Raw genomic sequence first — 27,570 nt, forward strand, 5'->3', positions numbered from 1 at the left:
GCTTTTACTGCTTCTTGTGTCTTTTTCAACTGCTATCATATTTCTATGCTCCACGTTGTTACTGCAAGAGTGTTATCTAGTCATCCCTTAACTGCTTTGTAAGAAGCTAAAACTTTAAAGAAAATGCAAGAGCATATTTTGAGTAGGTTCTAGACGTTATCTGCTGTTTTTTTAATAATCAGAGTAATTTTGCTCGGTTACTTTGAATTGTGTTTCCATTCAGAAGAAAATGCAAAGATGATGAGAGAAAAACGTGCCACTGTTAGAAATCCAAACTTTGATTTTGGCTTGTAAATCATGTGTGGTTGGAACAGAGAAAACAGAGAAGGCTAGGTAATAGGATTCATCAAGTTTTGCTGACTTTTGTAATAAAAGCTGCCACCCTAAAGAAATAAAATACATTCAGTATGCAAAGGGAATAAAAATATGAACTCATCTTGGCTAATGGCTCTGAGAAGTAATATAAAGATATGCATAGATTATTTTGAATCTTAAAAAAAGAGAGATGCATCCAATTTGCATAAAATGTTAATAGTAATCTTAGGGGTAAGAGATTTACTTTGAAACATAGGGATCGTTACAGGGAATTGTTAAAGTGGAGTCTTTGTCCTTGAATGTTTTCTCTGGAGTTCCATTAAACATGCATGATGATACCTTCACACTTCGGTTCTGCTGAGCTTAGCTTATGTGCACATCATCGAAGCCCACCAAAGCTGCCTTTTTGGGTGAAACTGTATTCCATTAAGGTGGCGGGGGGGGAAGTGTGTGGGTAGAAGGCGGTATGGAGGAGTACGTAGAACAGGGAGACTAAACTATTGTCCAGAGATCTCATTGGGAGTCTGCGACAGATTCCAACAGAGCATCGCAAACATGGAACAGTCGCCTGCCTTTTTAATTTCTCCTCTTTACCTGCAAGGGAAATAGTTTTGCTCTGCACCCGAATAGGCACCACCTCCTGCAGCAGCCCACCAGCTGTCCCAACAAAGCTCTTGGAAGAATCTGTCTCTGGGGAAAGTAAAGCTGGGATTTAACCCCATGTTTACCCAAGCTTAAGAACCGAGATCGGGCCCAATTCCTGTCTGAGTCCCCCCTGATTTCCTCAGAACTATTTCACATACAAAATTAAAATGAGACCCACAGCGAATACTGATATGCAATTCGGACTTGCTCTGCAAGGCAGGGTATTTATTCTCATCCATCCTAGAGGTTCATTTGTGACACCTTTTTAAAGTTCCTGTTACATCTGGCTTGCCACCTTTCTGCTTCCACCACCAAATGGCTTTGGTGAACTGGAGATGCTTATTTGTTAATTACCCTTTTTCTTGGCTTGCCATGTAGGTCTTGTTATTATTATTAATGCTTTTACAATCGTTTACTGGAGAAGTTTCCTCCCTCCTCTCCTCGCAAACACAAACACATTTTTATCAACAGAGTTAACATGATTGCAGTTCTGCTGTTATGTTTTATTTATTTCCATATAGGTTTGATTCTATTGCAGTTTCTCATTTTTGCCTGATGTATTATTCATGATTTATACAATATTGGAGCTTGTGTAGGACACCCTCATTTTATTAGCTGTGCTATAATTTTCTGGGGTATATAAAAATAAAACACGGGAGGCTCTTTTTCTCCTTCCACATTTTCTTGTGTGCCGTTTGCAGGAAAACAATTACCAGTTCTACTTTTAACACCTCAGTGACTGAAGTGGTGTTGAAATGAAGGAACATTTTACTTACTGGTATATACTTAGGGGTGTCATAGCTATTACTATCAATGTTAGTTCTATTCTAGAAATGCATAGATATCCTTGCCAAGCCTGGAATAATACGGTATCTGCTTTTGTATATACGTGGTGCTCTCTTGTCTCAGGCTAACAAGTCAAACTAAAGAGCTTCTATTATATCAGTTGCCCAGGTATGGAAAACAACCCAGGCTTTAAGGACTTAAATTTTCATGAGTGCTCTAAGACCAATTTCTGACATACAGATACAGAAAGTCAAGTAGCTTTAAGTTACTCTGAGCTTGTTCGGAAATTTTTTCTCAGGCACAAGGGAATCTGAAGCTGAGAGGGAAAGCAAGCCAATAGGTTCATTTGTAACTGCAGGCAGTTGTCTCTCCAACCTGCAGTTAAACCAAGCTCTCTTTAAGCTCTCACAAGTCAAAATTAGAAATTACACAACAAATAGAAGGACTAGATATCCCAGGGAAAGGGGTGCGATAATACGTTTGATTTGTTTTCTTAAGGAGTTTTTCCAGTTCATCAACTGATAAGCTGCTGTCAGCGAGTGATTCTGGGAGATGCTGCAGTACAGGTGAAACGCTGTCATCCTAAATCATAATACTCCATAATCCAGTAAACTGACAACCCAAGTAACACTGCGGGATGTGGAGGCAAGTGCTGGATGCTAATTTGCTGGAGCAGATGGGGCAGGAGTCCGAAATCCTATCCCACTTTGTACATTTATTTACTGTATTTAATATGGAGCGATATAATTTGTGACACTTGGTTGCGGTGACTGCGATAGTTGTGAGCATCCGTTTTCACTTCCCAAGTTTTGCACACAGACAAAATGCTGGGATTGGTTTTAGGAACAGAAGATGAAATCCCCAGGCTCATCTGGGTAAGGGGGGGTAGTGAATTAATCACAATCTGAACCTACCCCAAAGTCACAGTGATTCACTCAGCCATAAACACAAAAGCAAGGAGCTTTCATTTAAATGACAAGGACATAAAATCAGCTTTAAGTCGAGGTGGTTATATTTAAACATTACCACTGGGGAAGTGATTAGTCTAGCTGAGCCCCCTTTTAAGAGCTGGGAATCTTGGTGCTGGTGTTGCGTGCAATGAAGCGTGTGGAGCTTAGCAGAAGAGCTCCTACTTGCACCTGTGCAAGATGAGGCAGAGCCCAGTCACTGCCGGCGCCCCAAACTCTACCGAAAGGTTGCAAGACCTTGTTTTTCTGCTAAGGCCATGCAATGCTACAGATGGAAAGCTCTGATGAAAAAGCACCAATTAATCTGCATCCGTTTAAGGCAGAACTGCCTTTATCTGTGCAGGAGCTCCGGGACACAGCTCCCCTTCCCCTGTTGGGAGGTAAGGCGCTGTGCGGAGAGGCGAGGGCTTGGGTCTTCCCTGCCAGCTCTGCTCCAGGGACTGCGCGCTCTGGCAGTCGGACAGCTGGCAGGAGTTGTACCTCAGAAATCTCACTGTTGCGCCGTAGTTAGGTTCTCTATTTCTTGTCTGTATTCTCTCATTCCATGGTTTCCTGCATCAGTGAGATTCAATATACCTTTCCTATTGTGATAATTTTTAACTTCTTTGGAATGCAGAATGGTAAAATGTGTTCTAAAGTCTTGCTTCATTTTTGTAATTGCTTAGTTTCTGCTTTTTCACATCTTCCAAATCCCTGGGAAGTCCAGGTAGGTTATTATCAAACCATATGAATTATACCAGTTTCTAGTCCTTTATCAAGGTCTTTTCTGCTTCTCAGTGTCTTTCTCCCAGGTAATGTGGCTCTAGATCTCACACTTGCAAAAAAAAAAAGTTATCATCACTCTTGTAGTTACTACTGTTGATCCCACGGAAAGTTTGTAATCTTAAATGCCCAGAGACCTGCAGCATCACGTGTTCTTTTCAATCATTGGACACTTAAGCATTTGAGTGATGTGAAATTAATAGGATGGGTTGTATAAGCTAAAGACAATTACTGAATCAGCATAAGTGAACTCTGAGGAAGACCTGTTGGCATACAGGTCCGTGAGCAAGGCCATTGCCTTCACCCGTGCTTCATATGGTTAAACCTTGCCTCTTATTATATCTCTACATCTTCTGTGCTGGACCTCTCTTGAAACTGGTTTTTTGGTTTTTTTGGTTTTTTTACCTGATCACTTTCCAATAGTGCATTAGGTGATGTGACCAGTGGCCATCAAGCTTGGTTTGTTCTTTCCCATGTCCTCCCCCTGGCAGGAACTGTGTATGCTGTGAACTGGTTTGTTCGGGGGTTAAGTTTTGTCTCTCTTATTTTCAAGCATATGCAATTCAACGCATGTGTGCCAGGGAATACAAGACAGAATTGCACTTTGCTCTTGTACTGGGGTACTGAGATTTGTGCTGTTCTGTGTTTTCTGTGGGTGTTCTAAGTTTGCTACAGGCCTCAGAGGAAGCTTCCTCTTCTGCAGATGAGCTGAGTCTCCTCTGTGCCAGAGGAGCTGGGTCTGTAACAACTATTCCTTGGTCTGGAGTTTCTGCTGCCTGCTGGCAGTTGCATGTCCCGAGAGCCACGTATCCATCAGCCTAAACTCTGCCCTTCAGTGCCTTCCCTCCTGCGTCTCCGCAGTCCGGCAGCGGGGCAGGATTCTGAGCTGCGTCAGCCCGTGCCTCGGTCACGTACAGAAGCACTAGGAACCAGTTTGTAATTAGTCAGACCCTCCTTTGTCTGAAACAGGGTGGAAGTGGACTAACCTTTTGTGCTCTTCAGCCCTGCGTTTCGCTGAGCAAAGCGGACTGTGACCCTGCTGTGCTCCTGTGGCTGGGTGGGCAGGGGCAGGTGAGCTGCCACGAACGTGTGGGTGTTGGAAAGAAAGTGGTAATGGACAGCTGGGTGCGTGGACTGGTGTCGGGGGGTGTGTGTGTGTTCTCATTTGTGGTTAGTCAGACTTTTATTTCCTTAAGATTTTTTGGCATTGTTGATATTTACCCTTTTACTGTTAACATGCGACTGTTCTCTCATATGTTAAAGAAGGCTTAATATTCTACTTTGAGTTAATCTTTTTCACAGTTCGTAGCACTTCTGTAGTTGACATGTGAGCTGCTACAGCTTCTGCAATCTTGTGTAAACACACTGCAGTTAATTCTTTTTCTCTTCTTCCCACTTCCAGTTCTTCCCAGTCATTGTGAAAACCATCAGGGGAAGGCAAAGACATCACCCTAAACCAGTACATTTAAACCATTTCTATACTATGATACTTTTCTTGTACTGGAGAAGATCTTAGAAACGGCTTCTCACGTAGCAGAGACGGAGCCCGTGTGCTGCTTTCCCACCAGCTGGCACTGCTGGAGCAAGGTTTGCTCTTCTACCAGGTGCTACCTCCCACCCTGACACCTCTCCCCCTCAGAGTTCTAGATCATGGAACAAGTTATCCTTCTCCTCTTGGGGGTGAATATGTTGCATCTAAATGGTTCTGCCTTCACACGCGCCGAGATGATAGCATTTTCCCACCCTACAGCCAGTGTACAACTATTATGGTATTATTGACTTGAGCACATCTCAACCAGGCCTTGGGGTTATTGATTTAATGACTATCTCTTCTCCCTCCCCTCTTTATTCTGGTCTACTGTTAATTCTCATTTTATTAGAACTGCCGGTGCTCCAAGCTTTTTATTGCATTAGTTCAAACCTATTTCTATGAGAACGATACTATAAATTATCTGCTGACCGTTCCCATGTTGAATGGCAAGGTAATAAATATAAGGAAATTCAAAGAAGTTAAACTCAGATCTATTTGCCCTCTGCCTCTTGAGTCAACTCTCCTTGAACAACTGTGCTAGATGGTGAAAAAAGAGATATAAATGTCACCCAGCATCGTAATACCTGTTAGCAGTTGGCGATGTCATTCAGAAGGGAACGCCTGCGTAGCTGGAGTGGTGGAAAGGGTGTCATATGAAAGCACCAATCTTGGGGAAGACGATATCTAGCAAGGTTTGGCACTGGCGTTTTATTAAGTTCCTCTGTAGACTGGAACCACTCTTGCTGGCTTAAGAGACTTGTTCCCATGCTCTCATGAGGAAAGAAGTTGCTGGCAATGCAGGCTTGGTAAAATTCTCACCATTGAAAAAAATGAACAAGCAAGACAAAAATACTCTATAAATCCAGCCAGAAAGAGAGTGGTAAGAGATTGTCTTTTGAGTTAAATTCAATCAGTTCTCTGCAACAATCAAAGAGCTTGCATGGTATCTGGTGTATACGTTGTCTAGCGCTGTCCTGTGGGGTGAAAGTGTAGGAAATAACGGATGCTCAGTTACCACTGGTCGTGCTCTGCTTGTACTCCGTTAGCTCTGGGGAGCCAAGAGATGGTCTGATGGGATTGTAATTGGCTGTGCACACAATGCACAGGCTCATGGAATACATTTTGTCTGTATGACACTGAGGGCCACAGTCATCAATTTCGTATGCTTTCTGTCATGTACACTGACATCAAGATAAATTAGTCTGTGGGTGTCTGAAGAGTTGGAGGTCAGGAATTACGCCAAAGGATTTGTTTTCTTCGTTACGTGTATGTGGAACATATGCAAAATCCAACTCGACGTCACAAGCCCATCCTGCACAAGCTATGACCACCTCGAGCTCCCTGACACCTCTTCTGTGCAGAGCAAATTGGGGCTGCTAGGGAGCTGGGCACAAAGGTATGCTATAGGGTAGTTTGGGGAGGATTTGAGGAGAGGCCATTTAAATAAAAATGTCTGGATTCATTCTAGGCCAGTCTTACACCAGTATAATTCTGTAGACTTCTGATCCCCAGCAACCGGACAGGAGATCCAGTCCCTGCAACGTCGTCTTCTCCTCTCTGTATCATTTAATAGCAAAAACAATTAATGGTTTTAAATAGCTACTGATGAAATAGCTTTTAAAAGAATGATAGTGGGATTTTTTCTAATTCAAAAATGAAAGTATAAATAGTGCAGGTGGACGACTTGTGGTACAATATATTCAGTAGAAAGCACCCTGAGTGCATACATGCACATGCTTATGTCTTTACAATAGCATAAATGTATTATCTTTTCATCTATAGCAGAGTAGTATTTGAGCATGAAGGAGATTGGAGGACACAGAAGAATGAGGAAGGTGAAGGAAATGTTCTTGAACAATCTGAAATTACAGTAATACCAGCAGTGATTAATTAATTCAGTAAAGGAAGTAATAATTCACCTTGCAACTCCCAAAGCTTGACAGACGTTGAATCCAATATGATAACTTGTTAAATCAAATCTTGGGCCAGTCATAGAATGTTAGTGGCTAACACGTAGGGCCTCGCTGTTGTGGAACCCAGGGCTCTGGAACTCTGTGCTGTGGCTTGTCGTTGAGCAAAACCCTGACCGCTGGTGATGCTCGCAGGGCTCTGATTAGGCAGCCCGCAGGAATTCAAGTTAGGAAATGAGTGATACATGCTGCAATATGTTCCCGCTGGTGACCCACGAATACGCACTTAGCACTTAATTCTCATACCCTTGCAGAGGAGTTTGTGCTGAGAACTTTCAGCCTGTGCAGTTTTTAGGAGCTGTTTACTTGGGCTGTTCGGAGTGTGTGATTGCTCACAAGTCATACTTCTGCGTTTCCACGGTGTGCTTGGCTGCCTGAAATTTTAATGAATTACAGATTACAAAGAGCAAATAATGAATAGTGAATACTCCTGCCTGCACCAAGATCCTACTGCTCCTATGTAAATACTTACGCTACGGGGTCCCATATCCCAGCGTTTCTCCAAGTGACAGCCTGTTCGCAGAAACAGAGTTATCTCTGCAGCACAGAGGAAGCTCTGTGTTTGCTAACGCAGCGTTTCTTATGCAGAACTTTGTCATGAGGTTTCTTAAAGTAGAGAGGTACTTCCTGAAGAAAAGTAAAGCAACAAGTTGTTTTTCATTTCTTAAAGTATATTATTGGGTCTGACCCTTTGGCACTGGAGCTCTAAACCAAAGCTTTTGGAGCCCTTATCAACCAAACCCAGTGCAATGGGCTGTCTTTGTGAAAACAGGCATGGCCGTGCCTCCTTCATGGGATGGTTCTCGTCTCTGGAAAGGTGTCTTAAAAAAAAGGCATAACGTTCCATTTTAAGGTTTAAGATTGTCTCCCATCCCTGCAGTCCCACTTCTGATTTGCTGCTTCATTGCATAATAATGGACAGAATAATAAAAGTGCCACCTGTCCAGAGCTGTTCTGCCCAGAAAAAAGTCATTTGTTTTAGAGACTGGCTGTAATTCTACTATTGAATCTAAATGTTTAATGTAGAAGCATGCATGATGTATGCATAAATATTTCCACGTATGCACACGGGTTTTTTTCAGGAGAACTATTAAGTGCCCATCCGTGGCAAGAATCCAAAATGTCAGGAGTGAACACTTGAGAGGGAGGTGAGTTGTATGTTATTTTTGTTACTGTGTGTGGAGCTAACACGGGTTGAAGCATAATGCAAGCTGATCTGAGTTATCGAACTGCCACCCCTGTGCTCTGCATTTTCACAGCACTGTCTCCTTGGATAAGGCTATTGCAGGAAGAAGAGCTTAAATTCCAAAGGTTGCTGGGAATAATAATTTAGAGACAGTGGAAGGAAATGAGTGAGCTTTAGGAGGTCCTCTGAATCATTAACTGAGGTCACTCTCTTCCTCCCTAGCACACTCTGTTCCCTGTAATAAGCTGGGTGCTGTGGGGGAGCTTTGCTCTGTGGCAGTCAAGGGAAAACAGCTCCCACTCTAGTGAGTATTTAAGCTCAGCTGGAATAAGATAAAGTCACAAATATCAGAGGAGAGTAGAAAAGAATTGGAGAGTAAAATGGGCTGTGTATTAAGTAGGCTTAAGCATGAGAGAGGGCTGGGCCAGTAATTACCTACCAGCACTGTTCTGACTAATTCTTTTACTGGGACATACTATAAAGTCCATAATTTTTTAACCCTTTTCTTAACTTTCAGTTCTGTGTAGGCATTGAGAAGTGCTAAAGCATTAAAACTGATGGTTAGAATTCCCTCCTGCAAATCAAATGTAAGCATTAGCAAAGGAGGTCACCCTGTTCCTCTATAAGCTGTTACAGCAGCAAGTATTAAACCAGCTTCTGCATTACCAGCTGCGCAGCCATGAGGTAGACGGACACTCCCCACCGTAATGGTTATGTCAGTCCAGCAAAGTGAAACGTAAGCCTGAGGGCGAAGATGTGACTGCCTCTGATTCTCACCCTTTCTGGCCATGCTGGCCATACCCTTCCTGTGTTGGGACGTGAAGCTGGCGTGCAGGCTGTAAGCGAGACTGAGCTTAGGATAGTCGCTGCTGGAATGGACTTGCAGCACATGTTGACCCACTCCAGTTTTCTCAAGCCAGGCTCTGTGAACAGGAGCATGAATTTATGGTCAGGCATTATGTGAATTTGGGTCTTCCCATCCAGGAAGGTGTGTTGACTGCGTAGGGATCGTATTTGATTATTCGAAGTAGGCATGAGAAGCACACCGGGTCTCGAGCTCCGGCTCAGAGCCTGAGTTAACTAAGTATCTATGCTGAGAGTCTGCATCTGCCTTTTTACAGGCAGGCCAAGCACTCTGAGAGGAGGTGGAAGGAGTAGCACCAAAGCTACAGGTAAGCAGTGGTCGCAGCTTTAAACGAGTTCCCCTTTAACAGCCATCATGATTTTGTAGGCATACGTTTTCTTACACTTAATTTCTGACCTTAGCTTCTGTGACTCACAGTATCACTTGTTTCAAAAAGCATAGTGTAACTAGTTTAAATTTGATCTGTGGCAGGTTTATAGATTAGTAGAGCGTAGTTTTTTCTTGCTTTCGCAGGAAAGACTTGGTCGGGTTTGTCTGTGTCGGCAACATCAATGCTCTGTACAAAAATGTAAATGCCTAAATACAACAGATGAGTGTGATTTATGTGCAGATGACTCTGAGGGAATAGAACTCCCTCTAACCTCCTGCACCATCATCTGGAATCTCCCTTGGTTCGGGAACAGGCTGTTTGAAATATTAATGTCTTGAATAATGAATCACTGTACATGTAAATGAGCTATTGGTACAACAGTTCTGAATAACTCTGGTTTAGGCACATTTCAATGATTATTTGGACATTAACTTTAGTAAACATAAGAATGTGAAGAGAAAAGGAAAAAAGATATATAATTTCCCTATTATTTAGCTTTGTTTTGAATGAAACCCTTGGAAAGATGTATATCATTTTAATTTTAGTTCCAGAGGCTTTTATGTAAATTAATTGCATTGGAGAATTGGCAAGAACATTTATTCAATTTAGAACAGCCGTGATTACAAGCTTTACATTAATATAACAACAATTTAACAGTGGCTGTTAGATGGGACACAACCATGTAATTATCAAAAGTGAGCCACTTTCTTGATCTCTAATTAGGTCTATAAGCAAATATAGTTTTGCTGGAACTAATTGCTATATTATAGCTGGCAGTGAGGTGAGTGCTGAACGTGAGTTCAGGTACTGCGCGTGGAGTGTTGCCCATCCAAAGATTTTTCTATTTTCTGATTTAATCGGATGTATAATTCAATTATGTGCTGAGCAAAAGCAGGCACTTTTGCACGTGGGAATAACCTTCTCTTTGCTGCAGTGTCCTTTGACTTCTTCAGCAGACAGCAAGCACCCAGCTTGGGCTGTTCCTGTCAGGGAACGCAGGTATGAAAAAGTGCCGTTAGTGTGAGAAGAGCCTTCCGAGCTGCTAGCATTTTACACCCGCTTAGAGAGGGATGACGCGGAAAGGCGAAGGAAAGCGAGACCCGGACCGAAGCAACGATTTTGTTTTATTTCTTGCCTCTGCCTTTCCTGATGGCTAACTCTGTCCATCTAGAGTACTCTGCTGCAACAGGCTGTTCCTGGGGCTGCTTGGATTAGTTAACACACAACTTGCATTTGTTTATGGCAGCTCCTTACAGTGGTAGCCCTCTAGCCACAGGGCTCAGTGTGCTCTTAAACATCCATTTTCCTCCTGACTCGTTACTTAATGAAGCTAAAAATGAAGGTTGGGAAGGACTTGTTTCAGTTGTCCTTCCTGGAAAGGCAGGAGAATAACCCTGTTCTTAATAGTGCCGTAGTGACGCAGCTCCCATTCTGTTGCACATCACGTAAGTGTGGTTTTCTGTCGTGAGGCCTCTGAACCAAAGTGACCGGGAACTTTCCTTGTGTGCGATTTTGTAAAGTCTGTTTATTTTTGTTGCTGCACCTTAAATCATATTTCTCAGCTTTCATTACCTATATCCTCTTCAGAAATTCTTTCTCTCATTAGGGTAAGCCGATTACCAAGTGCCAGTGCTTTGTTCCAGCTGAATCTGAGCAATTGTCCTAGTACTAATTGCTTAAGGGCAACTAACATGATCTATCAAGATCATAGCTGGGCAGCACTAATGCATTTAGTGGGGAGATTATTGGATTTATTAAGCGTTTGGCCCATGCAGCTTCTAACAAATGCATTTTGTGAATATGACAGTACTGGCGAGTGAATTACAGACTTGTTACTTGGTCTGCTAAAGCCTCTTGAATAGGAACCATGACTCTTGTCAAAGCCATTAGTTCCTTTACAAAACAAGGGCTGTCATTTCATTAAGTAACTCTGCGCATATCACGGGCTTCAGCATAGAATCCAGTAGTTTTCTGTCTCTATCGTAATTCTTCATGGAACCGGAGCTTTTTTTGTCCAGGGACTTTCCTTATGTGAGCTGGAGGCTGGTTCTGCAGGAGAGGTGCTTCAGATCTCGCCAGGTGCAGAATAAGTTATCAGGTCAGTAAACAGAGCTGGAATAAGCATAAGCAGCATGACTTTCTTTTTATTCCTTTTCAACGGAGGAAATAGCAGCGATGGGATGGCGCTTCTCCTCAGGGTGTGTGTAACCTTCCTCTGCTGCTGTGTATATATGGGAGGGGGATCGTGTTCATGCATGACTCCATGGCTTGCACGTCGTGAGGGGATCTCCTCTAGCCGAGCTAAAAGCAAAATAAGTGCCCTCAGTTTTCTGTTGGCCTGTGCAACGTCAGAGTAGAGAGGATCTTTGTTATTCTTTGGGCTGAGGAGAAGGAACTGAACAGACCTGGGATTTTGTCTTTGCTTGCTGCATTTTGTGCAGTGGGGACTGTGAAATTGAGTGCATGAAAAGAATCTAAACACTGCAGATAGGAAAGCTTTGAATATGAAAATAAAAGTGGAATCCAGAGACCTGATTGCTCTGTAATCCCGTCTTCGCTTTCACTGATGCTAGTGATTCAGAAAAGAAACACTGAATTTCAATCTTTGCTGTTTCTACTATCCTTGGTACAAAAGCTTTAATGCCACTCTTTCCAAATGATGCAGTGTGGCATCCACGCCTGGTGACGAAGCAACCCGACTATTCAAAGCTGTGGGGACAAGCAAAGGAGCTGATCTGCCTCCCATTGAAGGCAGTGGCAAAACTTTAGCTGACTTCACCGGCATGCAGTCATGCCCTGAGAAAAGCAGCAGATTTCATTTGCAAGCTTCCAAAGAGTTGTTTTATAAACTGCAGGAAAAAAAAAAAACATGCGAGGAATTATGAATAATGCCCCGCTCCCAGCATCTTTGTCACACGTTTTAGAGGTCGGTAACAGAGGCTTTGTTGTTGTCAGCAGGGGTCAGTCTGCTGTTGCTGAGCTATTGCTTCTCAAAGCCACCTATTCCCCTTACCCTTCCTCGTGTGTTTTTATTTTCAGACGATGGGATTACGAAGCAGAACAGTGGATTGAAACGTTTTTTCAAAGCCCCCTACAACTTTAGCAATACTGGGTTTGGTTGGTGTCCCTTTTCTTCCCCACCTTCTCTACTTACAGTACCGAGGTCTTCAAAGCGCCTGGAGCAGGTGCAGTGGGGGAAGCCTAGGACCATTTTCTGATTCATCTGCTACGGCTGCTAAAGTAAAGGGTCTGTGTCTTGCAAGTAAGGGGTCTTACTTTTCTCTTGTGAGCCAGCATTAAAAGTAGCAGGTAGTCTGAAGTGCTCGTCGGTCTCTCGCCGTTAAATGTCACAGAAGATGTACGTAGCAGCCCTCTTCCTACAGACCCCAACAGGCGGCCTGGCCTGAGCTCTCGGCACTTGTCAGTGAGGGGAAACAAAGAGGCAGGGCTGCTCCAGAGTCCTGTCAAATGTGAATATTTAATAGGAAAAAAGTGCCCTTAATCCACGATAATGACTCTGCTCTTTGTGTGTGTGAAATCAAAGTACTATTCTTGGGGAAAAATCGTGGGGTTGGTGTTGCTCAGTAAAGCAGCTAGATCGTAGCTATTTTAGCAAGATGGCTACTCTGGGAAGCGTGCCGGTTCCTCTCTATTGAGGTGGCCTTATGCTGTTCTTGTGTAACTAGCTTGGACTCTGCCACTGATGTTAGCATCAAGGGAAGTGCTTTTGGCATGTCAGACAATAAAAATAACCGTTAAAAAGAAATCTGCATTTAGGGCTCAGCCTAGGAAGTTGCTGGGAGTTTGGGTTAGGAGCACCGTACCTCATTCAGCCGTAGCAACTAACTTGGTGTTATTTTAAAAGTCATGCAGGTAGAAAGTTGAGGTGCTTGTTTAATCCTTCATGGGTGAATTGATTTTTGTAGTAAGCGTATTTACAGTCTTCAAATTGCAGAGCAGATTCGTGCATTGTGAAATATCAGGGTATCCTGTACACGAGTGCATCCCTGGATCCTTTTTCTCTTTTATTTTATTAGGGAAAATCAAGAGAAAAAGCTCTGTTCTGAGGAAGGGATTAACCTCTTTTGGATAGATGTGGTGAGATATATGTGTGTGTATGTTTTTATATAAATACATGTATGTATATAGAGGTGGTTGCTGTAGCCACCTCTTAGCTGGGACAGATGCAGTGTTAGTGCGTTCAGTTTTCTGCTCAAGCCCATTCGGTGGCCAGTGAGTGCAGAGGGCAGACGTGCCTGTGTTAAGTTCTTCTACAGAGGTTCAGGGCTGACATCGGCTGCAAAGCTGTCTGTCATCTGTCCTGGAGCAGGGAAGGCTACCTGGAAGCTCAGCAGCTTTTAGCAGCTTTAATTTCTGCCAAGGCCACTAAGGTTCCTGGGGCTTCCCAAAACTGATAAAGAACATCAGGCAGCTCTAAGCTGCTTCTGCTGCTTCTGTCACTTGGCTGTGTCACCTGGAAACATGACACTCAATTCTCAACTCTCCCCAGTGTTATTTCACATTATTCCTTGATACGGGTTTTTTTGGTGTGTTTTTTTTTGTCTTTCACGCTCCCAGGTATGAACATCTGTTTGAGAATTAATTGCAGATACTCACCTTCCTATTCACCTGGTTTTCCTCTTTAGGACACTCGATTAATAGACTTGGAGTTGGCCAAACAATTCCCTGCCATGAATCAAATTCTTCTGTCTCCATATAACCTGAAATAATTAGACCTGGAGATGTTTTGAAGTTCATTCACCTGCATTTTAATGCTTAATACAAACATAAAGGAAGTCACTCTCTTTCTTACCAGTAGTTGAAGAAATAAATTGGGAACTTGTACTTTTTCTATTGCATCATGATGTTTTCTTGGCTTGCAAGGCTGTTTTTCAGGTTGGATTAATTTCTCCCCTGCGCAAAGTAAGAAAGAAGCTGAGTAAATGGAGCTCTCTCGAGTGGTAGAGGTTAGCACATATCAAAGTTTGTGCAGTGTTAGCACATTAAGTGCCTCTCACAAAAAAAAGAGGAAGAAAATGAAAGGCTAGGACACAAAGAATTGTTCATCCTGAGTCAGGCCTGGGCTCCAGCTAGACCAGTATCCAGCCTCCACCACTGTTCTACTAATACCAGTTACTTCAGAGGCAAGAACAAAATTTTGTAATAAAGAGCAGCAGAATAATATGGTCCCAAGAGAAAGTTTTCCCTGTCTCTCGTTTGAGCCACTTGCGCTCCACAGAGCAGTGGCATATAGCTGTGAGACACGTTTCTTAGCCTTATTGTTACTCCTTCCTACTGTAACTCTTAGTTCTGGGTCATTAAAATAAATGTTGAAATGGCACATCTGTTTGGGGGACAGTGGGGGGGTGTGTGTGTGTCACTGTGCTGTCTTCTGGCAGTGAGGTCCAGAAATGAGATGTAAGGTTTGTGCAAAAAGTGTTCCTCCTTCCCCATTAAAAACTTTCTTCCCTTTCCGTGTTCCCGGACCCCCCTGTTCCTGTATTCTCAGAAAGTTCCTGTATTCTCAGAAAGTCTGACTAGCAGCGCTGTTTCTAGCTTCTCAGAAATGTTTCCTTTGCCCTTGCCAGGAGCAACTGAAGTATATTGTGTGAAAGTGGAAATTTTAGAGGGCTCATTTAATTTGCTTTATGTAGGCTAGATAACCCTCACATGGCAAGGTGATGCACGATTTTCTGTAGTAGCTGCAGTTGCAGCTGGAGACTGCTTTCAAGAAACCCTAGCTCAGAGTGACTTGGAACCTGCAGCCCCAGCGCTGTGAAAGGCATGCTGAGGGTTATTTAAACAGTCTGTGATTTTTCACTGGATATTTGTAGCTGACCAAAGTGGCTCAATTTGTAATTAATCAGGAATTCCCTTCTGTTTTCTCTGTACCATCAGCTGTAGCATCTGCTCATGGGTGGAGGAGGTATTTCTGGAATCATGCACTGATTTGTGCAAAAATAATTGCCACACATTATAATTGTTGAAAAGACAAAGACGAAATACTGGTTTTAGAAGGAAACAAAACATAGCATTTTAAAAATTCTGATTGTTATCTTACACAAGTGTTAAAGCATCACCTGGACTCTGAAGAAGCGTATTTCTGTCCTATTTGTGCCTCTCTTACCGCTAGATAAACAAATAATATTCAGTAGCGTGGGCCAAGAAGTGAACAATAAGAGAATAATAATCTGGTTAAGACTGCGAGGGAAGAGATATCCACACTGGAAGAGTGGAATTATTCAGGCTGGCAGGTGGCCAGCAGGTATGGACTACTGCCAGAGGCCAGCTAGAGAACCTGATGGATCAGCCATCTGATTTAGTACGGCACATCTCGCCGCGTGCTTCCTGCACAGAGGAAGTATATACCATCGGCAGTCATCTCTCATTCACCGTGTGCCTGGCTCCCAGTTATCTAATGGGACTTTTTGCAAAGCAAAGTGGGGGGAAGAAAGTCTGATCCTTTGTGTTCCATACAAACAGCAAAAGGCGACTGCTGGCCAGAAATTGTCTTTGTGTCGGCATCCACTTCTGTTGAAATTAATGGGCGATTTCCACTGGCAAATACCAACAGATTTCCTTTCATTCTGATTTTATCTACAGAAAAATGAGCTAGGTCTGAAAATGAGAGTCTTACTATGGCGGAGGGGTGTGTGTCTCTAATCCGTTATCCCCCATTGCTACAGTGGGGTAGTTTTTCCCGTCTGGACAGCGCTGAGCGAAGGAATTCATTCAGCAACGAATGTTTCACAAGGGGCTAATGTAGATGCACAGCCTAGAAAAACTTATTGCTTTGTAACTGCTGTGCATCTTGGAGCTTGTTTGGTTTCTGCGCCCAGGTGCTGTTCCGGCCCCTGGAATAGCTAACCTGTGGCCTGACCGACGGAAATATGGAAAAATCAAATCCAGGCTGGGGTTAGAAAACAAGAACTGAGACTTCAGGCAAGCGTGTGTTTGTCTTGAAACAAAGAGAAATGTCTGAGCAATCTCTTACTGTTTCAGTTATATTTATTTGGTTAATTTTCAGACAATTTTGATGTAAAACATCTACTGGGTTATTTTCGAAGTATGTGTTCACTTGTGGTAATCCAGTTTCTGCTGGGGAAATAGAAATGAAATACAAATGCCCCATCAAATCCCGCTTGTGGGAGAACTGTATTCTGTTACCAGCGGTCCAGTAAACTCCAACTGACAGCACGAACACGATAGGTGTTTAGTATACAAGTGTCGTCAAAGCATAGGAACTAATGCTTGACCCAGCTTTGTTTAACATGGAAAATCTGGAGTTATTTTACAGCTTGACCATAATAATCTCACACAATTATGAACCTTGCATTATTATAAAAATTAGCCTTGCTTAAACTTTGTTCTGCATTTTAAGGATTTGCCTTTTTAACTTAAAGCGCTTGTCCTTTTTCCCAGGTAAATGCAATTTATATTTCTCCTTGACCTTTGTATAACAATGAATGCTGTTATTTTTTGCTCTATTAGTCCTCTTATCTTTCTGCCTGTGAACTATTGTTCTCCCATATTGGCTGCTGCACAGATTGCGCCCTGCAATGCAAATATACACAAAAAAAGAGCAGGTCCTCAGTTAGTATCTGAGTTTGCCCTGGCCAGTATAACTCAGCTGACAGTCTGCCCTGTGAAATTATTAGAGCTAGAACATCTATGCTAGTGAAGGTCCTAGCAGACAGCTCCCCTCCTGTTTTGGGTCATTTGTACAAATAATAATTGGCACTTAACCGATTTCATTTGAGCTTTTTGAAGTACATTGCACAAATTATTGAAAAAAAGAGCTAAGAAAGTTACATTATGATAATTTTGCCAGGTTCATTTCATCAACAGAGCTGGTAAATCTCAGAGTGACAGTCCCCTCAAGGTTGTACTTCAAGTCACTGGGAGAAAGAAAAGCAGAAGCACCAACCGTATTTCATATCTCTCTCTCCCCTCAATACACTTTCTCTTTTAATTTTCCTTAGAAAGCTACTCAAGTGCGATTGCACAAGTAATTCTTCTGAACACTCTATGCCTGATTATCAGTCTTGCACACTGAGAATTCCCTCAGGTTGTATGTTCTTTGCTTTCCAATAAATATTTTTATTTATTGCTGTGTTAGTGGTAACCTTACTACAGGCTCTCACCAATGCTTTTTACTGGCTTAAAGCCAAGAAATCTCCAGTGAGCCTTAACCACCGATACCTTCCTTCCGTAGCAAGGAGGCAAACCTCGCTGGCTGAGGTTCTCATAGAAACCTTTGAGGTGATAAATAGCACTTTCATAGACTAGTCTTGCAGTTGGCTTTACCTCTTAGAAGGGTGAGGTTAGGGTCTGCTTAGGTAAGATTCACCCACAGGACCACTGGGGTGCGTGGGGTGGACCTTAGCTGGCAGCTGGCCGGCGTTACTGCAGGGCTGCTTTACCTCAACTTTGAGAGGGTGTGGAGGTCTGGGGAGGGACCTCAGCGACTGCAGAAGGACCGACATTGCATCATCTCCAAAAAAGAGGAGGAGGAGGAGGGCGTGGGGAACTACAGGGCTGATGAGCCTAACCTCAGTGCTTGGGAAGAAAGTCCTCAGAAGTAATTTCTAGGCACATGAAGGACATAGGTGCTGATTGCGCCTGAAACAGCACAGCCCCGTGCAGCAGGCAGGGGATGGACAGGCTGGGTCAGTCTCCAGGGAAAGCATACCTTTGGGAGGTTACTGTCTCAGCTTCCTTGTGATGCCCACAAAACAAGCAATCTGAACATGTTGCACAAAACACAGGAATCAAAGCAGCACCTTTTTCAGAAGGTGCCGGGCTCATGCTGTTGCATGGTATTAATTATCTAGGGTAACATTGAAGTGAATGTGAGACCCTTTGTCCTGTTCTCTGCACAGAGTCAGGGCTGGAAAAAAGCTAGCAGGAATTCTCCTCGGCTTATTTCTCACTGCGGATCGTGAAGGATTAATTAAAATTGTCTAAAGCTGAAAGTGCGCCCAAGGTAAACATCAGGCTAGATGCAATTGCACTGAGAAGCATTTAAAGTGCTATTTTCTACGGCTTGGGGCTGGGAGCATCTTCACACTGCACTTCAAATTGAATATACAAACGAGGAGAACTAAGGCATAAGAACATTTTGTTTCTGTTATTTTTGAACAGGTTCAGAATTTTATCTCGAGTCAAATTGACTCAGCAGAGCTGCACGCTCTGGAGACAAGACCACAGGCCCACGTGCACGCATACGCTCACTCTTGAAATAACGTCTGCTTTTCTTTTTTCCTGGCTCATTTGCACCACCTTTTAGAATTAATCTTTCCTACACACCTACACGCAGAGCTTGTCTTGCAGCTTGAGTAGAAAGGTGTCTTTTAAATGTCATTGGTGGTCCAAATAAGGTATTGCAGTGGAAGGGGTGATGTGGCAGGCCTTTACACTGTGAGAATAATTAGATTCATTGCAGGTGCATGGAAAAGAAAGCTGCAGCGTTCTTCCAAACCTCCAGTTACTCCCAAGTGTTGGAGAGCTAAGATTGCCTGAGTCATGGGGCTTGTGTCTCCCCACATAGCAATGTTTGTACCCCTTCCCTCTCCCCAGTTTCATCTATGCTAAATCTCTAGTGGCAACACCTCCCTCCTTACATAGGGGAATCTATTTCATGGCTTGCATCAGTGTCTCTCCGAAATAGCTGAAATGCTTTGTGACCGTACGCAGGCTGGATGTAAGGAGGGTGCAATAATTCTGTTACTAGTGGCTGTGCCGCTGTCCAATCAAACCTGATTCTGCTCAGGTACCTGCACAAAGCAAGTCCATGACATGCTAAGAGGATCGACACAGAAACTGTGTTTCTGAGCTAAAAAAATTCTGCAGGGCCAGTCATTTCCTTTTACTCTGTGCAGAGTCTTTATACAGCACAAATAGAATACAACCCAACCCATTTAGACCCCTTGGGAATTTAATGTTCTGCAGTTATTTATGTAACTTCATAGTTGGACAAGTTAAGGTTTATTTGAGCCTGCCATAGTGCAATCTGTTCTTTCAATATGCACAAAGTAGGGCTAATTGTGGTTCATTAATACAGTCAAAAAGCCCCAGATGAGTAAGGGGCTGATTCTGGTGCTGTTCTCGCCATGTGCCAATGAAATGACCTCTGCTGGGTTTGTCTAGGCCTACACATTCTGCTAGAAGCAGAATCCAGCCATAAGAATCCAGGATTTATAATCCTGATGAGTTGTTCTCTTGCTCAGTGTGCTGCGTGTAAGTGCTAGCAGCTTTTCTGCACAAAATAACCAAGTTTGCCCTTTGCTTTCCTAATTCCAAAACAGCCTCAGGCACCAGCTCACCTTCTGGAAGAATAGCTTACTGAAACCTTTAGAAGTATATAGATACATAGATAGGTTTTTAAATTACAGACCAATGAAAGAGAGAAAGTGATGCAGGGGCTCCTCTGGGGCAAGACACAGATATTTTGGCAAAGTTGCAGGGGTGCCCGTACTGCAGGGTAAGACAGACAGGTCGCTCTGTCTTGCTACAAGGAATTGTGACCTTTTCTTATACAATATTACCAAAGCTGGCTGCTTTTGCCTGCGTCGGGTACCAGTGGTAGTAAAGATTTGCTGGATGGGTTTCAAGGATTCTGTGGAGACTTGGACCGCTGCAAACCCTACAAGTCAAAATATATTCATTGCTTTGGTAGACAAGCGGGTCAGTTAGAAGCTTATTTGCATGTGGTGTGTGGGAGCCAGTTCTCGTCCGAACCGCAACGCGGACTTGGGCTCTGCGTGTGGCCGAGGTGTGTTGGCAGAGCTGCGGAGTTTCATTACATCGTCAGAGCCCTAAGGGGCTCGGGGGCTGGAAAAGCAGGGATTGCTGAAGGGTGATGGGAAGAATTATCTCCTTAAGGCTGGCAATATGTACATCACTGAACACAAATACAGGCTGGTCAGATTAACGCTGGTGTAGCTGACTCTCACACACGCTCAATCTAAATACCTTAAAACCAGAATAACAACAACAACAAAACCCAACCAAACCAGCTTCTCCTTCCCGTGAATACTGAGTTGCAGCTAAGGTCCATCCTCTTTCAAAAATAGCGGCGTACTAATGATCATTCGTGATTGGAAACTGAGCTAGTGTTATTTTCTGCAGGAAAACCATAATATGCTTGAAAGTAAAGATTTATGTTATGATAATTGACTTCACCATTACAGCATGGATTGCACAGGCACTTCCTATTGCATGTGCTAAGGAATGTCTCTGCAGCTGCAATATATTAATATGTCTGTGAATAAATAGTCATTGTTTGTGTCAAAGTGCTGAACTCTGCTAGGAGGACTGGCCTTAAATAACACTTTTATTGTTCACAGACAGGATTAGGGAATTGGATTCTGGAGAGCAGAGGTTATAAAAAACAAACAAGGGGCCTGATTCTCCTGCTAAATGCTCTTGTTTGATATTTTGTTGGCTTCATCAGAGCTGCCCCTGAGAAGAGGCTCTCAGGATTGTTTCTCCCAAAGAAAGCCAGATTTAAGTACCTGAAATTTTAAAAATTACTATTTAGATTCCTCAAACAGAGATGAGAAACCCTAACAGTAACAACAAAAAAGTTCTTTTAGGTGAATATTTTTTGTGACTCGAAGATCAGAAATTTCACTTCATGCTTAATACGCTGGAGTGGCAAAGCTGAAAATAAGGCTTGCTTTATAACATTTAAAATCAAATTTCCAGATGGATGATTATTCACAGCCCTCCTGTTGGCTGTATGTACACATCTTTGTGTAGCTAGCAATATTTGTAACTTTCTGTGTGCTACCGTTATTTGGAATGTGAAGGAAGGAGCAGAACATTATTTGGAAAGAACTGTTCGCAGTTTGTGTCTTGGTTGGGGTATCTTAAAGGAAGGGACAATAGTTTTTGCTTGCAGCAAAGCGAAACATTCTCTGTTTTCTATACTTCTATTCTTATGTCCTTTTTATCCTTTCTCCATCTATGCAAAGGCACATACGTGGCCTTTTCCAGGTAAGCTCCAGTGGCAGCAATCTACGTTCCTCTTGGAGACTGACTTAGACTGGGAAGGAATAGGAACATTAACAGCTATGAATAGCAGGAGTTATGCAAACCCCAGGTGAAGAGTGAAGCAGATGGAGGAATTTAAAATTCCATGCAACACAAAGACCTTGAAAAACTAAAGAAAAATCAAAATGCAAGCTGACTTTTCAGATGCATCTTCAGTCAGGGAAAATAGGATGCAATTAAGTTCTTCCAACAAGCCTTCAGTACCTCTAATGATAAGCTTTAAAAGACCAGTTTAATGAAATGTCACAAGGACATCAGCTGTAACAATTCCCTATATCCTGTCTGCTAAGCAGAGCTTTACCTGATGGAGGAAAAATTACAGGGGGAATATGATAAGTGAGTGTTAGCAGCTTTATATCTGCTGTAAGTCCATTGAAATCAATGGTGTTATACTACAGATAAATTTGGCTGCAAAATTTTGAATGGAAACAACCACAAAAGCAAAGCCTTTGAATGAAAAGTAGCCAGCTTCTTAAATGAAATATGAATTTCCCATTACATTACTTAATTCCTGTTGGCTATTAGACACAGAACTTCAGGGTAGGACATGCAGTTTCTGTTCCTAGCTCTGCCAATCAACCCTGCTGGTTTAGACGTGTTGCTGCTCTCTACCGGCTCTCAGATTTACACCTTTAATTCTGTACATGGTGTTTGCCAGTTTATAGGGGTGCCATGATTGAACTGAAAAATACCTGTCCGGAGATTTCAGAGACAATGAGTATCCCTACAGCTGTTACTTCCTTCCTGGGGTGGCAAGTAGTAGAGTATTCCTTCTTTAAAAGGGCCATTTTATGCTTTATGAAGCTTCCTGGTGTGAGTAATCCATTCTCTGGTATTTGTGTACTGTATCCTCTTTTCACGAATTAAAAAATAATCTAATTTTAAAGGCAGGAGTGTAACTCGGGATACTGAGATTCACCTTCAAGCTGTGCACACAAAATACCACGGACCCAGGGCCAGTAACGTCTTTTTCCTCTCTACTGTACTGGTGGTGGAAAAAAAAAGGGCAACTGCGTTAAAACTGCAGTAAGAAAGTGTCGTCGTTGGGTGTTAGAAAGCACTTGCTGAAGTTAAGGCTGATAAAGCGCTGGAGTAGACTGACTGCAGAGGTTGTGTCATTTCTGTCATTACACGCCTTTAAGAACAGGACAGTCTCTCTGAGCGGTTACGTAGGAAGTGTTGATCCTGCCTTCAGGCACAGGGTTGGACTAAGTGATTTTTTCAAGTCTTTTCCATCCCTGTTTCTGTACAACTCTGATGGGAAGACGCTGGGGTGATAATTATGGATATCTTGGAAGGGAGATTTTAAAAGGCTACTTAGTGCGTGCTGCCTGCTCGAATTCCATGTGAGTTTTTGAACGTGTCCTCCTCTGTAGGTAGATTCAGTAAATACCCTCCGTCCTCTCTCTCCTAAAAAGGTCCTGCCAATCCCGAGTGATAACAAAACTGTGTCTTTTAGCTTCTCTCTCCAACTGCAAAATTTCACATAGAGTAAATCGTCATTGTACACATAAGCTGCATCATGTTTTAGTCCTACCCTGAAATCAAATTCTTTAAGCACAACTCCCTCAGGGCAGGAAACTAACTCTGAACACATTTCTTTCAACAACCACATCAACCTGCTTTAGGAGAAAAATAAAAACCAAACCCCAAAAAAACCCCCAAAACCAAACCCACTGTATTTAGAATGCATCATGCATTTCTAAACAAGAAAGTAGGACACATCCTCAGCTAGGAGGAAAAGGAAAAAAACCAACCAACCAACCAAACAAACAAGAGCCCAAGGTCTGAATAAGAAAGTCTGAGATTGCCAGTACGGTAAACGCAATGTCAAACTGGCAGCTACTTCTCTAATAAGATTCCTGTAAATACAAACATAAACATTCTTTGTTGCACAAATCACAGAAATGCAGATACACAGAACAAAAAGGAATGACCAGAAAAATAAAAAGATGGGAAGTGATGAATATTTCCTACCTTCTGCCTCAGCTGCTGGTGCAGAGCGTAGGCAACGTTTGGGCTTGGCTTATTGTTCTTGCATCACCTTGCTGCTGATCAAAAGCTTTCAACCTTACTAAATTTGATCAAGCTCCTATGAACAATCAAATGTAAAAACAAATTTTAAACGCCCAGAATTCTTGTTTCCTTCAGTGGGATTTTTAACCATAGTAAATAGGCCCTTTTCCAGTTCGGTGCTGGGATCTGCTGTTCAGACCCAGTTTCATGCCATCAAACTGGCAGATTTTATCCGTGGGTTGGAACTTTTCAAAACAAGGCTCATGAGAAAACATATGGAAGGCTTACCTTGAGAGCTCTGCCTAGAGCTGATATCGCTAAGGGCACAGAGCACCTCCCTGTCCTGCTCAGGCAGCAGTTAGATTCCGCCCAGGTAGCTGCCCCGAGGTTGGGCTGCTGGGCTGTTCGAAACGAATCGCTGCTTTCCATCCATGTATCTTGGGACAGGACTGGGTTTCACTTCATAACATTCTGTGTCACATAGACACAGACATTTGATACGATCAAATGGGATAAAACCCCTTTAAAAGAATGGTTGAAGAAAATATTTTGGTTATCCAAGAAATCACAAATGATAAGAACCTTCTACCGACGACATTGGATCTCTGTAGAGCGTTGGTTGCATGGATGGCTTCTCAAAAGTGATTCTTAAGATACGTGTTCTATTGTTACCAGTTTTTACTTGTGTTAGCTTAAAGGGATGTTACAAACTTCAAGAATAAAAAAAAGCACAGGTAAAATCAAGAGCTAGATTGTGTGGGTAATGAGGCTCAAACTCCTCATCCTAAAACATTATTTCCTGGGATTGGATTTGATAATATTTTTTGTGTGTTCTTTAGGAGCTACTGAAATTACCAGTGTTACTAACTTTGTAGAAGTGGCAGCGGGGCCACAGCGTGTCAGATGAGATACATACATATGAAAAGATGGTTGAGCAAGTTCTTGGTCTGGTTTCAAAGGAATAGCCCCGTGTGTGAGCATGGAAGAATCCCGTGTTTTACGCCGTGAGCCAGAGAGGCAGCGCTGGTGCTGGCGTGGAGGGTGGCACCTCTGCCAGCTGCGTGTTCCCACTGCGGTTATGGGCAAATCCCTTCTCCAGAATTCATTTTTGGGGAATATTTTAACCACTGAGCACCGGTAATTGTAACAAAGCAAGCCAGGATAATATTTTAGTAGCAGAGTTTCAGTAGCACTGCGCTCCTAAGTTTGATTCTCTGCGGCGGGCTGAACGCTACCTTGCGATGCTGCTGTGGAGCGCTTGGTTTCTACGTGATTGTTCAGGGGCTGCTGGGCCTCCCAGCCCTCTGTCCTTGAAATGAGTGGATTTTTATCAAAACAGGTGGGGCTTGTCCAAGAATCGGTATAATTTAAATTCTCTTTTGAGGATTTGTCAGTTTTCTGGTACAGTAAGAGTAGCGTGGGCAAAGCAGAAGTTTAAAACAAAACTGTCCATAGAAATACCTGGTTTCAGAGCAAGCTGGAAGGACATCTTTCAGGTGCTGCAGCAGTTACAGGAGTCCACACTGCGTCTGCCCCAGTCAAACAGCGTTACCGAGAGGAAATCCAGCCTGCCGGCCAGCAAAACCTCAAAGCAACACTGGGCTGATTCTCTTGTCTTCGCCGTTTTCAGCCCCTTATATCTGTTGGGCCGTTCCCCTGTGTAAGTAGCTGCAAACACTAAGCCATGAAAGTGGATTAAAGAAATACTCGCAGCTCTTAGGCGCAGGTCAGCTGGTCTTTCCGCTGCCAGTGGGGAAGCTCCCGCTGCTTTCTCTAATGCAAACGTTTGCCACTTAACCCTTAGGTCTGCCAGCGTTTCGTGCTTCCCGCAGCAGCCAGCCCATAGCTAAGCTATAGCTGAGCAGTGGCCATCTTCTTTGTAGCAGTGACTCTGCCACCACGGTCTTGCCCACAGTCGCAGGACAGTCCTGATTTCCCCACGTCCTTTTCATTCCCAGTGAACTCCTCAGCCCACAGAATCTGCGGATGTCCTTGGGCGAGGCAGCTCTTGCAGCACTCTTTCACCAGCACTTTCTGAAGCGCTTATGGCAGTTAGTTTCCTCTCTGCCCATCTCTTCCATGGCAGCGAGCTCCAGAAAGAGCCGGGAACTGTCCCTGCGAGCACTTTCAGCAAGCAGCATATTCAAGTGTCAGCAGAGAGTGTATTTACAGGCCTTAAATATATCGTGGGCCTGGGGCTGTCTGCAAATCCCCAAGCAAAGCGATGAAGTGTGTGCCTGCTTTCAAGCAAGGTGCCATCCGTCGGCCGTGCCAGGCAGCTGAGGAGTATGAGGTGTAACAGGAGCTTCTCTCCTCGATGCCCAGAGTTTAATACAGACGGACAGGGGAGCGCTGACAGCTCGGTCTGGAGCCTGCCCTCACGCGTTCTGCCTGTGACGGGGCCACTAAGAAGAGGAATGAAAAGTTGATCCACTGCATTTTAAATACACATCAAGGGATTCTTATTGCTCCTGCTTGCAAGGACTCGTCAACATCATGAGATTCCTGCCCTAGACTGACAAGTGTCAAAACTGCGAAAGACATGTCACAAGAAGAGTCGGGTCTGGCAAGGGCAGCTCCCCTGCCAGCCTCTGCCTGTATGCGCTGGTAGCAAACTTGGGTCTTGGCCGGTTTTCAGGCAATTCTGATTTAAACAGAATCCCCACTCAAAATATAGCCTTGAGGTTTCCTTCTGACTCACAGTACTGTGCTTATTCCTCGGTTTAGTCCTGTCGAAGAGCGAACCGCTGCATTTTTTGATGCTAGTCTCTCCCTTGTTCATGCTCAGGTGTCATTGGGCAGGTCTTTATAACCGCGCTGGAAATTGCTATGGGTAAATGCATGTGTGTCTTAGATGCAAAATAAGTCGTCGTGGCTATGGCTGGATACCCTGGGCTTCTGTAAGCAGCACGTGCTAATAATGCATTGTATCGAAAAACAAGTGGCAATCCCTGGTTTTTCATTAATGCGCAGAGGTGAAATTCAGTCCAGCGTATAGGGCCAGCACAACCTGAATGCTATTTGGATATTTTGAGTGAAACATATTTGGCATTTAGTCATATGGATATTGGTTCTGGAACACAAGAAAATCTTGGCATGTCCTTGCCACAGCTTATCTCCAACTGGCCTCACGGACTCCCAGAGCTGCTTGAGTAATTTCTAAATCAGCATGTCCTTTAATTTCTTTACCATTTGCTATGCATGTTGGATTTTGCCATGAATAAATCAAGACCTTAGATTTTATATGCTGAAGTGGAGCATGATGATGGATTCCTTGATGGCAAAAGGATTAAAGAAAAATTCATATTTTTGTACACATTCACTCCAATGGCCAGATTTGTTGGAGCATTATGCTCCCAGTCAATAGTACCCTTGTAGCTTGTTTGTTTAATTGATTGCGATGCTATGTCAACCTTCCCACGCAGAAGCCTCAAATATTTGCAAACTGAAATACACGTAATGTTTGGCATGACTTGATCCTCATTGCAATACAGCTGCAGCTGCTGCAGTTTACACAACAGAGACTGGAGGACAGGAATCCAAATACACTAAATTAATTAGGGTTATGTCCATAAACTTTATTTGGTTCGATCAGGTTTGTGTAGAAATGTTCCCTGGCTGTGCTCAAACATGTTGATTAAATAGTGCTGTAGTTTTTGATTTCTCGTTCATGATATTGAAGGCGACCAGATGATTATGGTGCCCCATTAGGCAAATATTTGTTCTTTGTCAGAAGATGCTGCTTCCTCCTCTCCAGTCTTCCCCTCGCTGAGTTCCATGACATGGGCAGTTACCCCTTCAAATCAATATAATATGGTTAAGATTACTTCTGGGGGAGGGGAAGCAATGCTTTAGTGTTGTCTACGCAGACGGAGGTTTGTGCTGCTCGGTGGCATTCGTTCCTTGCTGCAGCCGCCCCGCCTGGGCTCTGCGGGGCGAGGGTAGGCCCTTCCCTTGGCCATGGACCACTAAGGGGCCGTAAGGAAGCTGCGCTGTGGCCTCAGCGTGGTGCATCGCTCTCTGCAAGCTCACAGGGCGTGCTGGAGGTGTTCCTCCGAGACACCGTGAAAGTGCTGGCTTATTAATTGTTATTACTTTG

The 27,570-nt window shown here is 43.4% G+C and overlaps 1 long non-coding RNA gene across 1 annotated transcript; it reads right to left on the reverse strand.

Annotated features, from left to right (window-relative positions):
- Positions 1–10,001: 10,001 nt before the first annotated feature.
- On the reverse strand, positions 10,002–25,776 carry LOC135317029 (uncharacterized). The gene is made up of 5 exons (XR_010376175.1): positions 23,760–25,776; positions 23,433–23,547; positions 14,212–14,312; positions 14,016–14,119; positions 10,002–12,247 (listed from the first exon to the last, which is right to left on the reverse strand). It is a non-coding gene; the product is annotated as an uncharacterized LOC135317029 (long non-coding RNA).
- Positions 25,777–27,570: the final 1,794 nt, after the last annotated feature.

The sequence above is a fragment of the Phalacrocorax carbo genome, chromosome 24 (genome assembly GCF_963921805.1).
Source record: "Phalacrocorax carbo chromosome 24, bPhaCar2.1, whole genome shotgun sequence".
Taxonomy (NCBI): Eukaryota; Metazoa; Chordata; class Aves; order Suliformes; family Phalacrocoracidae; genus Phalacrocorax; species Phalacrocorax carbo.